The sequence below is a fragment of the Grus americana genome, chromosome 14 (assembly GCF_028858705.1).
Source record: "Grus americana isolate bGruAme1 chromosome 14, bGruAme1.mat, whole genome shotgun sequence".
Classification (NCBI taxonomy): domain Eukaryota; kingdom Metazoa; phylum Chordata; class Aves; order Gruiformes; family Gruidae; genus Grus; species Grus americana.
The window spans coordinates 9,241,248-9,255,548 of NC_072865.1; positions in this window are offsets into that span (position 1 = coordinate 9,241,248).

Here is a 14,301-nt window from a genome sequence, read left to right on the forward strand (position 1 = left end):
TGCGAAGGCCTGGAGGGCTGTATTTAACACTCACATTAATTTTGATGAGATAGCCTGCAATAACAAAGCAGCGCTGACCACTGCAGCTTGCGCATCCCAGAAGCTGAGTAACTCCCTCACAAAAGAGCTTTTGGTTGCTGTAGTCATCCCTGCAAAAATGCCCACATACCTAAAAGCACTGAAAGTTGTTTGGGAACAGGCTCAGGATGTTCCAAGGGGATTTGCTCAGTGTGTCTGTGAGTGTCAGCTCAAGGTGAGGGACCTTTAGAGAGCACTGAAAAATACCTAGCTGAGCTTCCAGCTTCTGCAGTGATGGTGCTGTGGAGGCAGCACCAGGCAGAAGGAAGCCTAGTGCTTATTCCCACCCCAAATTTAGCACAGTGATTGCGCTTGACTTGGTCAGAGCCTCAAAGGAGTGCGGGATACAAGCAGCTAGCCCAGAAGCTGGAGATGTGTGGTGCGTGCAGGTGTCTGCAGCCCTCCTGCACTGTCCCTGTGCTCATGGACACCCTAAGCTCTGTGTGCTCCTTGCTTGCCTTCTGTCTGACACCTGCTTGCTCACTGCAGAACAACACTAGGCATGATGCTGTGGTGCCCAGTGGAGAAGATCCCTATGGACGTTCTAGAGGGACTGAAGATAGTACCAACCTACCAAGCTCATGAGTGTTTTCCACCTCTGTCCGCCCCAAAGGAGGCTGAGGTCCTTCAGCAGCTGACTGTTAGCTCCTAAGTGGACTACTTTGAAGGTGATGCTGGCCTGAGATCTTCAGCAGTGCCTGATGCAAACATCCAGTGAATAAGGACAGAGCAATCATGTCCCTTAGAGGCTTTGAATAGTTCATTGGTCAGAGCAAAGTGCCTGCCTGTTGCTGAGGGAGCCCATCCAGACTGCGGGGTTCACTGTACTTGTACTCACCTTCTACGAATGTTTGGGTTGGCTCCAATCTATTGTAGCTTTCCAGAGTTTTACATCTTTCAATCAGGTATTCAGTGCTCTTTAGACTCCATGTTGGTCCATACAGCCAAACTCTGAAAAAAACTGTTTAATGCTTTATACAAGTATTTTCTTTTTAACAATTCCGGCCAGAGATGCTGAGTTGAAGAACCAAACTAATTTCATGTGCTTCTCCAACACCCCATTATGACATTTATGACATATTTTTCTGTTTAGAAGGATGATTTTTTCCAGATGCCAGCACATCTAAAACTACCTAATGAGATTTCCACAGATGTAGAGCTTAAAACCATCTACGGTATTTTTATTTTTCTCTCTAAGTGATGATGCTTTCCAACTGAAACATTTCCCGTATAAAGCACTAGAAACACTTGAATGTGTACTGGATTCATAGAAGAGCTTGTTCATTGGTATTATGATTGAGTCTTGGTTTTTCTGCCACTTGATTTGCAATTAGTTTTATTGTCTTTGGTGTTGGTCAAGATTTAAAGACCAAATTTCAGATCTAGAGTCCAAGGTGGACAGGGAGTACTTCAAAGGCCCTTGCCCAGCTCTTCTCTGCAGTAACACCACCTCCCTACATACAGTGTCTTGCCTTGCACATTGCAAACCAGGTATTATTGACCATGTCTTTTACACTGGGAAAAGACAGGAACAGAAAGATGAAGTGACCAATGGGTGAATCTTCCTCTTTTCTCCATGGGTGGGTGAAGCCCCTGTTTCCCTGATGACAGCTTTCCCTGTCTTGTATTTTGTCCTTGGGGGGATGGTGCTGATGAGTGGCAAGGTGCACTCCCTGCTCTTCCCTTCCCTAGTCTACCCACTTAGGAGGGAGGAAACCAGGCTGATGAGTGTTACCCCACCAGACGAGGTACTGTGCAAGGTTGTTTAGGGTCCCCAGAAGAAAACTGGGAAGATGTAACATGGTGGTTATTTGATCTGAGCCTCAGCAAGGCAGGTTGTTTATATTGCTGCTGGATGGTCATTTTCACCGCTTTTGTTCTTCACACTTTTCTTTCCTAATGCAGCTGATGAGACTCATAGTTTGGTCAGGATCAGAAAAAGCATCTGAGTCCTTGAGAGCCATTCCCCCTAGTGAATATGGAATAACTCAAGGAAGGGATGCTGTGTTACTCTGTGGCTGGCACCGGGACTACAGGCTTGGGTGTGATAGCAGGACATGGAGACATGGGAAAGCTGTTTAACTGCGTATTGGGTGGGTGTAAGTCTTGCTATCTACTGCTTCCTCACATTTCTTCTGCTTTCACACAGAACAATTATTATATTCTTTCGGTGAAGAATGACCCCTATTACACTTAAAATAAATTGCAGCATTGTCTGGAAATATTTAAGCTGAATCTGTCTCACTCTTGTAAGAGCAGAACACCCACAACCAAGGAAGGGAGGCTGGGCCGTTCCAGCGCTGAACTCAGCCTTGCAGATGTCTGTCACCTGTTTCTAAGGAAATGTGCAAGTGTTTGGGAAAGAGCTGGGCTTCGTTGTTATTGTGGGAATCTGAAACCACCCTGAACTTTGCCCTTCTATCCCCTTTCCAAATTTCTTTTTTTACAGAAAAGAAATTGCTAGGCTCATACTTCACTAACTGGTTTGCATTAAGGGCTTTATTCTGCAAAATGCCAAGTGCTCTCAACTCTCGCCCAAGCCAAAGTTGCTCAGGACCTTGCCAGAATCGAACCATAAGATTCAGATTTTGGCCATGAGCTAGAAAGTCAATCTCCAGTTTGTGTTAACTGATCTCTTCAGACAACGCCCCCACTCCTGGCTGGGGAAGGGTGTCATTCGGCACGACACATGGTATTAATACATAAGAACAGAATGTACCTGCAGCAGCTTTTCCATTCGTGGGGCCCACACCTCTTGCCCTACTAGGCAGTGTGCTGGGCAGGAAAGCAGTGAGTAGTGTGCCTTCTACCTGCTGGTGGGGGCTGCTAAACAAAAAGCTATTGTGCCCTCATGGAGAAAGGCAAAAGCTGGATGCCTGCAGAACTGGAGGGGAAACCTCATGGTCTGGATCTGGCCCCCATCTTCTTTCTGAACAGCCCACAGCTAGGTTACTCCCTTTGTGCCTTTCACCAACTGCATGCGACTCTACTGTACTCCATCACTAAAATCCTGTTCCTGCACCCCACCAGCCTGGCAAGTCACTGCTGCTCAGGAATGTGGATAAGAAAAAGCCTTAGCAAGTGGAAAGCAGCACGGTATGATGCTTGTCATGAGGAATCTTCCCAAACTTCTGCCACTGTTATGCAGGAGTCTGTCCTTCTCGGCCCCAGCACAATCTTGTCTTGGAGAAGCTGCTTTGAAAGCTCCAGATTGTGTGGGCAGAGCTCCACTGACATCCACATCTCCATAGGGAAACAAATATGCTGCAGAGTTGGATGTTGTTTTATAGAAGAGGTGCCCCACATCTGGTACGACCTCATGGACACCAAATTTAATAAATTAAGAGCAGGATCAAGACAATCATCCAAATGCTGTATTGGGTGGGACTGCCAGCTGAGATCATTTTGGATCCAGAAGCAGGTTCATGTCCCAGCTAACAAGAGGTATGGGTTTACTTGGAGTTAGAGCCAGCTTGAATATCTGCCTACCACTCACTCAATGGAATGTTTTGGTGTTAGAAACCATCTTGAAGAGGGTGTGAATATTGTGCACCTTTGCATTTTGTGTAATGAAATGGTTCCTGGTCAGCTACCCTGTCAGTTAAGAATTATGCATCCACTGCTTTGCATGATTAATCAGATGTCAGGATGTATGTGCTCTCCCAGCATATCATCCCATGGCAGGCAGCAGCGCATTTACAAATGTAGAAAGAAAGAAAAAAAGAAAAGCAATAATGGGAAAAAGAATTATTTTTATGTGTACTTGTCTTAAGACATATTTTTCCATTCAGTAATTTGAAAAAAATAACCATCTGGAAAAAATCATATTATGGACAAGGCGTGTCATGACATTTACAGCAAATATTTTTGCAGCTAGTATCAAAACCAGCTCTTTGCTCTATCAGGGGCTGAATATGCGTATACACATAAATGTTCAGTAAATAAAAGGGCCTCTGCAGAAACTCAGCGCTGAGCGATCCTGCGCTCCCAGCATTCGCATTCTCATTTGTTTATACTTTTTTCAAAATCATATTTTTTGCATCTCAGATGTAAGTGCCTGTAGTTCCTTTCCCTTTGCCCTTTTGGTCTCAGGAGAATGACAATAAATGGCACTACTGTGGAAGAAGTCCTGATGTAAGTAAAGGTATCAGGAGGTTATGAGGTCATGAGCATAAATGAGGCAAAATTTCCAAAGAAATCACCAAGATGATTTATAATCATGGGCAACCTAGTTCAGCCAGAAGAAGAAATGAAATGTGTGCGCTGTGCACCAGGTTTTGAGAGGGAGCAGAGAAAGAAACCAAACAGCTCCTGTCATCTTCTAGATTGGTTGGAGCCTCCTAACGATGTTGGTCCCTGCAAGCTGCCCTCTGGCAGCAGTGCTTGGGGTTGAATGACAACTCCCCTCTCTCTGGCACTCATCCTACTGAGGTCAAAGAGCCTTTGTTAAGGCTCAGCACTCTTTTTAAGCCTAGAGGCTAATGTATGGTTTACGTGAGGTAGAAGCCTTGCACAGGGTCTCTGCACATAGGCGGGTTGGATGTCCAGCACCCACTTTGGGTTCCTGCAGCCTGTGCATCCCCCAGGCAGTTTTCTGCGTTGGGGCACCTGGAACACATTCCCAGGATGCTGCAATGTCCAGTATCCCTACCAGTGTTATCTGCCCTGCCCAAAGCGGCAGCTCTGAGGGTACTGTTTCAATAAGGAACATGCCCTGAAAAGGTGAATGGAAGTGAGTTGTCAGCATCTGCGTTGGGGTGGCAGAAAGAAGGAACTGATGGCTACAGTTTACAGAATAGGGACAGGAGCGATGGTGACGCTGACAGCCAGGTGTTCCCAGGGTGGGGGTGTTTGGATGCACAGGTTTCCCTGAGGCTAACCCTGGCCTGTTGAAAGGTCGCATACTGTAATGTCCACTACCACTTGTCCAATTACTATACATACTATAAACTCTTATACATTATTGACTTGAAATGTCTATCTAAAAATATAACTTAAAATATTAAACAAAATTATAGAAACTTTCAGGCAGTATTGATGTTTATATATTTATCATATGTGTTATCATGCTGTTAAAATCCAAAATATTCTAGAAATTGTCCCCTTGTTTTGCACAGATTTTGAACATAACCTACTATTTTATGCAAAACATGTCCTTTGGAAATATTACAGTTAATTTTAAATATATTTGCCTTTTAAATCTCATGAGCACTGTCACCTAAAGTGCTTTCACAAAACTTGGAGGTAGCAGACAAGCAGCTGTTCTGCTTAGCCCAAGCTTAGAACCCCTGACTATACCAAAATCTCCTTGAAATGGTAACGTGGTAATTCTTAATCGCAGCATGTTAGTACTTTGACATAAAGGAACAGTGATTCTTTCTCTGGGAGGAGGGTCACTGGAAATGAATCATCTTAACAAAAATCAATACCCCAAAATTTGAAATCAGTTGATGCAACTATCTGCAATTCAACTTGCTTATTAACAGACCCGACCAATGAGTTCTGTGTGCTCCCTGTTGCTAAGTTGCCTCTATAAACAAATTGATTAATTGATTTTTTTTTTTTTCCCAAGGCCTTTTAGTGTATAAGCAGGTCAGGCAGCTATGATTTCATTTTGCTCATCTGCTCAGCGCTGGCTTTGTAAATCAGTTTGGAATCCCAGTTCCTCATCTCAAAGATCAGCGGTGTCATCTGCAAGCTCAGATGGAGAGGTGGATCCATGGAGAAACTTCAGCTCTCTGGGAAGATGGGGAGAGAGGGGGACTGGGTTTCAGCATGAGAGTGGAAACCATCCACCCTGTCCTGAATTTGGAGCACATGGATTAGAACCTGTCCTTACAGCTTCAGGCCTAGGTTGAAATGGAAAAAACCCTAAGGAATAAAAGTACGTTTTTAATTTGGCTTTTTCTTCCATCTGTTTCTGAGTGAGATCTTGACAGAAAAATATGTTTGAACAGGCTAATATTAACCCAATTCTATGATTTGAGGCCAGATTCTAGTGAGAACAATGTCTGAGATTTTAGAGATGTCACATATGGCCCTAAGACTCAGTTTGCTATTAAATTTGTCTTTAATCTCACCTATATAGAAAGGCTGCCTTTGCAGATAGTGCTGGCGGTCCTATTGCGTAGAAGCTAAGCCCCATGCTTAGCTGTTTTGCTCAGCATGTTACAGCTTGAGAATTCTTCACTGTATTTTTGAAACTGTGTTCCTGATGCCAGGCAGAAAGGCAGTCAGAGCAAGCCTGTTGCAGTTTCAAAGTCAGAAAACAGGGCTAGTCCCACAGTACACTAAACAAAATTTGAAAACAAACAAACAAAACAAAAACCAAACAAAAAAAACCCCAAATGACCAAAATGAGATGGGCAGAAGAGGAAACCCAGAGTCTTCACTGCGCAGCAGTAAGAAAGGAGGCACAAAGGGCCAGGTCTGGAGCTGGCATAGCCGCACGGGAAGGAAGAACCACAGCTGCCAGTTATTGCTAACGATGTAGAATGGTGCAAGCTGGTTGCAGGCAACCCCTTTTATAACTTCCTCAAACCCAATTTCTCCTCCTGCCATTCCACCCTACGTGATGGGCTGTTTTGAGAGGTAAGAAAAGCATCTTGCTGAATGGCTTTAGAGGCTTGTTACCATTAGCAGAATGCTTAGCTCCTTAGCAAAAGTTTTTCTGGACTCCTATTTATTTATTTACTTAACTTGTTGTAGTTATATTGAATGAATCCCTAGTCTTAAAGCTGAAGGGAAAGTAGCCGTGTTTGAGGATCAGGTACTGCAGGACCAGTGCAAATGGCAATGTATGTGAAAGCTACTCCTGGTGCGTGGCTTGGCAGGTTGTTAATGTGGGAAGGGGTTAACAGAAATGGATAGTATTTTAGGAGACTGGCAAGATGTGTCTACTGGACATCCTAGTACAGAGATAAACCCAAAACGTTTTAGCCAGAATTCGGAATGCTTTTAATTGTAAAAAGGTATCTTTCCTGAATCTAGAAATATGCAACAAATTGGGTATCCAGTGGGTATTTTGGGTTAAAATCAGCAATTTTAAAATGTTAATAGTTTATATACTGGCACTTCAGATACTTCTTTCCTTTCTGTCCCCCCACACCCTACTTAAGTGAAGAAGCCATAGAACACAACAGCATCCATATCTTTCTGGAATGAGTCCCTCTATACCTTCCTCATTCCTAAAAGTTAAAGTTGTGGGTTCTGTATTTATTTTTCTCTTCGCAATTCTTCAACTGTACAGAAACTGAAACATAGCAGAAAGAAACCTGGGAAAAAAGTCAGTAAAAATGGAGGGAAAAAAATTGGGGAAGTATCAGTGATTCCATCACACTCAGTTGCAAAACCTAGTGAAAAAGAAAAAGCAAGGGGGAAAAAAAAAAAAAGAGGCTTAAAAAATGACCCTAAATATTTCAAAGGGAAAAGTTTTGGAAGGAAAAACCATGGTACTTTTTAACAGCCTTTCTTTTTCTATTTGTTTAAATCAGTTCCAGTACTATCAAGTTAGCTTAGAAACTTAAGTGTTAGAGTCAAGAGGTTCAAAATGTAGCCTTTTAAATTGCAAATTGAATTTCCAGAAGGATTTTATGGTCTTTGGTAGAGAATGATTGATGCTTTTTGGAAGTCAAGTTTTGGACTAGGGTTGGGGTTTAAGGTTGAAGTCTTGCAAACTTTGTTTCTGTAGATTTTGGCTACACAGCAGCAAACATCTTGCTCCATTATCTCAATTTGCAAAAGCATCAGGAAGGTAGTTGCTCTAATGAGCTGTTGGTCCTTTTCCCATTTTAGGTTAGATGCAAAACCAAAACACGGGTGGCTAATTCAGACCTTGGGATTTGAGCCTGAATTTATCCCAAAATTTAGAACCGTTAATCTTCAAGATTTTGGCTTTTACCTATCTCCAGTCAAAGTAGTTTTGCATGACTTCATCACTTAGCTAAGTAAATTGAAGGCAGTTAATTGTTTGTTTCTTTCTTTATTCTCAAAGTAATTAAAAGTTAATTCTCTCCATAGCTGAAACAATACTCTGAAGCAGAAAAAATTAAGTTTTTTATTACTACCAAGGGTTTTGTTATTGATCTTAACAATACAATTATGCTTGTCTTCCAGGTAATAATGCCTTTTCTCCATAGATTTGAGGTCTCACCAAATATTAATTGAATACCTCACCTAAGAAACAAGATAGGCTAAAGCTTGTGTGCTATAGTAGATATTAGTATTACATCAGCTTTAAACGTAGGCAAACTAGGGCATAACATTGCCAAGGGACACCTACAGCCAGCCAAAGAAAGGTGTGCAATGGTCCTGGGGCAGGTGCTGATGCTGCTCTTGCCCTCAGCAGGACCATGCTGGTGACCTCAGATCTGGTCTGGATCCCACCAGCTGGGACAGCCCTGGGCTGTGCCTCATTTCATAGAGCAAATAGGACCCCAGAGCAGAATGCAACTGAAGAGTGAGAGGCCCGTGTATATTTAGGAGTAGGAAAAGATGATCTTCCTATTTCCATTCATCCTTTCCCAGGCTATCAGCAAGAAGATCACCAGCAGGACACAGCTTACCTCTCCTACTGTGTGAGGCAGCCATGGCGTTCCCCTGGAACTTGCTAGTTTGTTTGTTTGTTTGTTTCTCTCCTCATACCACTTTGCCCCTTATATACATTTCTTCACTGTACTAGAAATTTGTTTTATATATCAAAAAAAAAAAAAAAAAGCCTTCAAAGATCCCTTCAAATGCCAGAACCTCAGAAACAGTGGAGAAATGTAGCGTGACATTCAAGCTTAGGCATTTTTTTTTCCTTTGACTGATTCTTTTAATCTCTAGAGGAAAGAGGGACCTTTTAATATGAGTCTTGTTGGGTGTTCATTTTCATTTCCGAGGTAGGGCACTAACTCTGCCATCCCCAGGAGTGTATGACCTCTATCCCTCAAAAATAAGACAGACAAAACCACCCATCATCATTAATTTTAAACTTTATCTCTGATTAGCACATCAACAAAACAACCTTTTCTTATGCCACTGTTTGATATGCTGGACATATGTCAGGAAGACATGGGCCATCCATATCTTATCTTACATTAAGAAGAGTTATCCAGAAATGTACCTTCATTACTGCGACAGTCATGTCAAAAAGAATCGATTTATTGTCAACGCATCTAACCTAGCAATGTTAATGGACTCTTCAGACATCTTCTCCTTCTCATTTGTTTCCTACATGCCTATCAAAGAGACAAAGCAAGATAGTTACCAAGCTCTGGGGAGTGGTGTATGTTAAGAGAGTCCATGACAGCTCCTTGGGCTGCCTATAATGAAGCGAGATGGGGGTGCAAGAGGAGGACTTGGGAAGAGGTATCTCCAACACTGACAGACCTAGAGTAGAACTTCAGCTTCCTCTGCTGCTGTATTTTCTCAAACTTTAACAGTTCTTTTGGGCGTTAGTTAACAATGAGGTTGGTTACCCCATTGGTTAGTCATATCTGGAAAGGATTTACCTGTGTTTCACCTCTGCATATTTACTTGTGGCTCTGATGCAACCAAAGGCTTGAGCCAATTGTGCTCAGCACCTCTGTGAAGGATAGATGTCCTCTGGAGCTGTCAGAAGGTGAATGTTTGATATTGGGCAGAAGGTTTTCTACGTTGTGTCTTTGCCAAGTCAGTCACTGGGAAACCTATTCTGAGAAAGACTCTGCATTCCTGTTATGAATGAACTCGCCTTTTGCCAAAGTATGACTGGCTGTCTGGTGCTAATCAGTGGTAACAGGATGACCTTTGCAAGTGAATAGAGCAAAAGGCAATTTGTCTTATAGAACTTGTACAACTGTTTTGTTTAATGAAACAACATGATTATAATCTTTCCACAAAGGCACATAAACAATTAGAGTAAATCTCCCTCACATGTTGCTAGGTGTTTACATAACTCATCCTTCTCTCTTATCAAATGATGTGTACAATGCACTCCTGACTCTGGCAGAACTTGGATTGTGTAAGCTTAATCAAACCTGATAAACAAATGTGTTTCCTATGATGCTGGAACAGCATCAGCACAAGTCAGCACACATTTATTTATGTACCCAGGTTCTGTTTTAAAAAAGACTTCCAGTCACCAGTGTGCAGTATTTAAACAACCAGGGGGAATGCAGAAATGTATGCTGTTACTAAGGGCATAGATATTACTCTCTCGGTGCCTGTTATATTCTTCACTTACTCCAAACTGCCAATTTTCAGTCTGAGTTTGTTATTTGAAAGATGATCGAGAGGGCCAAGTTGTTGGTACTTGTATCTTTTATTTCAAGTTAAAGCTATCATGAAATTATTTGTTTACAAGCATTTACTAAGCGTACACTAAAGAAGGCATGTGAAGATTTCTGCTGCCTACTTCGACACTGTCCTGCTGTGTCTTGTCTTGGTTCATTCAAATGTCATTTCACAGGGACTGAACCAAATGATCAAACTCCTCATATAAACCTAAGGTCTGAGTCTTAAAAGTTTTCTTTTTCTTTTTTTTTTTCCCCTCCCTTTCCACTTTATGTGGGAAAACTACAGAACCTACTTTCAGTGCACAGGAAAAAGTGTGTTAATGTGCCAACATCAAGTGAATTCCACGAGTCTTCTATTCATTAAACTCCCAGTTCCTCTGCATATAATTTATGTCAGTTCAGTTATGCTCCTCCAGGGTGTGCTACTAAAAGAAAAAAGAAACAGGTATTTAGCCAAAAAGAGGTGTTTTTGGCTCCAGAAATCAACTTGCACCTACTGACAAAGGAAAAACAGACATGTTTTGCCAAAAAAATAAATAACCAGGCCTATTTTTTTAAAGCCTGCAGTTAGAAGGTATAACATTTACATTGTTCTTTAGTGATTCCCTTTTTCTAACACATATGCAAAACAAACAACCCCCCCACTATTTCTCTCCATGATCAGCCTCGTACATACATGACCCTGCTCGTAATATCTAATGGTGACTTCATGCTTGTAGAGGACTGTTTGGTGACAAATCTGAACCAGACCTTGGACCCGAATACAGTTCTACAGCTGGGAACGATTAACTCTGCGCCCAGGTTTTGACTTGGGCTCCTGGATAGTGGAACTGACTATTGGATAGTGTGAGACTGACCGAGTCCAGAACTCGTAGCCAAATGCAGTAATGTTAAAAACAAAGGGCTAAATTACTTCTGCTCACGGAAAGTACTTTCACTGTGAGCAAAACTTTGAGGTTCCTGCTCCCCCTCTCCCCTTGTTCTGGCCCCCTCCCCAAAACCAGCCGGGTCCTCCTGGGTTTCCATGAAGCCTCAGATCTGGGGGCTGGGGACAGCCTGTGAGGCTGATTTGCTGGGAGGCATCAGGTTGCACAGTGCCCTTTGTTAGACTCTCTAAGTTAATTATGCTAATTGGAGCCCTGAGATTCCTCAAACCTGCCACATTAAATAGGTCTGCTTCCTCTTTGGCAGAGCCCGGACCTGGCGCTGTACAAGATCCTCTGTGGATGTATGGATGCAGGAGCAGATGTACGCTTAGGGAGAGGGACCAGCCGCTGGTCTGCCTTGTGATGGAGGGTGAGGAGGAGACATGCTCTGAGAGTATCTGAACCTGATTTCTGAGGTCCTGGCTGTAACCATGTTGTTTCCCTCCATAAATTCTGGCAGGCTCTAAAGCCTCATCTATAAAAGAAAGTGAGAGACAGAGAAACTCTGAAGACAGGCTCTGAGTGGGTGGGAGACTTGATTAATTGCAATGTCAGACAAAAAGAGAAGGACATATTTTAAAGTAACAGCAAGACCTTTCCACTGAAATAAAGTAATTTTTAAATCTGCTCTGCTACATGGGCATTAATCTCAAGTCCCTCCTAGAAAGCCAATGGAGGTGATGAGGGTTGGCAGGGGGAAAGTGAGAACAAGATCTGGCCTGTAAACATAGAAACAAGGCGAAGGAGAGGAACGCTTTCCCTTTCTTTGGGGCATTTAATTGACCAGCACTCAGATAAACCCCTCCTGTTGCAGCAACATGCCCTACTCCATCCTCTACGGGCTCTGCTATTTATGTCTTGTGTGTGTGTTCCTTTTGTGCCACTGGTGCCAATAACACTTTAAAACTAAATCTGTAACTGAGCTTTATATTTATTGTCTTAGTATTTGGAAGAATCATGTAAAAATAACACTGAGTGCAAATTGTTCAAAATCATCTCCTCAATGAATTTCTTCCAATGAAACTCTCTGATATAGAATGTAAGGGAAACTACAAGGCCAAGTGCAAGGTCCTGCTCATGGGTCAGGGCAATCCCAAGCACAACTGCAGGCTGGACAGAGTAGATTGAGAGCAGCCTCAAGGAGAAGGACTTAGGGGCGTTGGTAGATATGTTGGCTCAACATAACCTGGCAATATGCACTTGCAGCCCAGAAAGCCAACCGTATCCTGGGCTGCGTCAACAGAAGCATGATCGAGGGAGGTGATTCTTCCTCTCTACTCCGCTCTAGTGAGACCCCACCTGGAGTCCAGCTCTGGAGTCCTCAGTACAAGAAAGACATGGACCTGTTGGAGTGAGTCCAGAGGAGGCCACAAAAATGATCAGAGGGCTGGAGCACCTCTGCTATGAAGACAGGCTGAAAGAGTTGGAGTTCTTCAGCCTGGAGAAGAGAAGGGTCCAGGGAGACCTTATAGCAGCCTTCCAGTACCTAGAGGGGCCTACAGGAAAGCTGGAGAGCGACTGTTTACAAGGGCATGGAGTGATAGGACAAGGGGTGATGTCCTTAAGCTGAAGGAGGGGAGATTTAGATTAGATATTAGGAAGAAATTCTTCACTGTGAGGGTGGTGAGGCACTGGAACAGGTTGCACAGGGAAGTTGTGGATGCTCCATCCCTGGAAGTGTTCAAGGCCAGGTTGGATGGGGTTTTGGGCACCCTGGGCTAGTGGAGGGTGTCCCTGCCCATGGCAGGGCTGTTGGAACTAGATGATCAACCCAAACCAGTCTATGATTCTATATGGTAAAGAATTTAACTGTTGAGGTCAGAGTGCCCCTACCTTCCCACGTGTCCATTCAATAAACAGCTACTCAAAGGAGGAGGAAGAAAAAAACCCCTTTATTTCTTTTACCATTTGGGTCCACAAAAGTCCCATCTCTAATATCTCATGGGAGGAACTAAGGAGTAGCTCTTTGTAATGTTTAGAGATTTATAGAGCTGGAGACAGTGAAAGCATTTACTGTTAATGGGTAGCATCATTTGCAACAATTGTTGTACTTTGAGATATTATATGGGTAAATCTCACTGAACGCCAAATCCCATTCCAGTGGAAACAGTGGTATGGACTGTTGAAGAGAAAAAAAATACGCTATGGGAGGGAGAAATGTGTTTAACTTCAGAAACCTTACCCAAACATGTACAGATTAAGAGGTTAGAGTCTTTTACAGTTTAAATGCCATTTACCTTGCTAAGGTGCCCTGTTTTTGATTTAATTTTCTTCAGATGCTTTTAAGATAAAGCTGGAGATAAAAGAGCATGGTTCAGAGATCATTGGTGTCAATGGCAATTGCTTAATTCACTTCAGTAGGCTTTGGTGTCAAATGAAGAGATCTCCCGAACTGGGATGCAATCTATAGCCCATTGAGGTCAGTGGAAAGACAGACACTAATTTTAATGAATTTTGAACTGGACCCTGAATGTCAGACCAATGCAGACTACTTGGGTGGGTGGAGTTAAATGCATATGCTCAATCTTGGGGATCAAAGTTTAAAAACATATTCAGAATGAAAACCTGTATTTAATGAACGTCCATTCATCGTCAGACAAATAGCTTCTTAGTTTTCAATGGAACTAATCCCAAATAGATGGTGAGGCAGTTTGGCCAAATATCCGCACAGTAGTCTTTCCTTCAATAACTATTAAAATACAGTCTCTGGACTGACTTTTTGGTTATTAAGATATAGGTTCAGGATGGGCTTCCCCCTCTTCATGCTGATGATATGGTATGTACTGTACATGCTGAAGGGAGTGCAGAAAAGTGCTCTCCTTTAGCTGTTAATCAGCTTACCAGTTCTTGCACAGAAAATGCTATATTCTGGACTGTGATCCTGGCAAATAACCAAATGGGAAGTGGATTTTCAAATGCTTATTTTATTAATCTTTAAATATCGCCTCGCTAGGGCTCCAGGTGCTGAGTGGTTTATAACACTCTAAATTGTAATCATGGATAATTTTTAATCCTGTGCATACATTCCCCTACTGTAG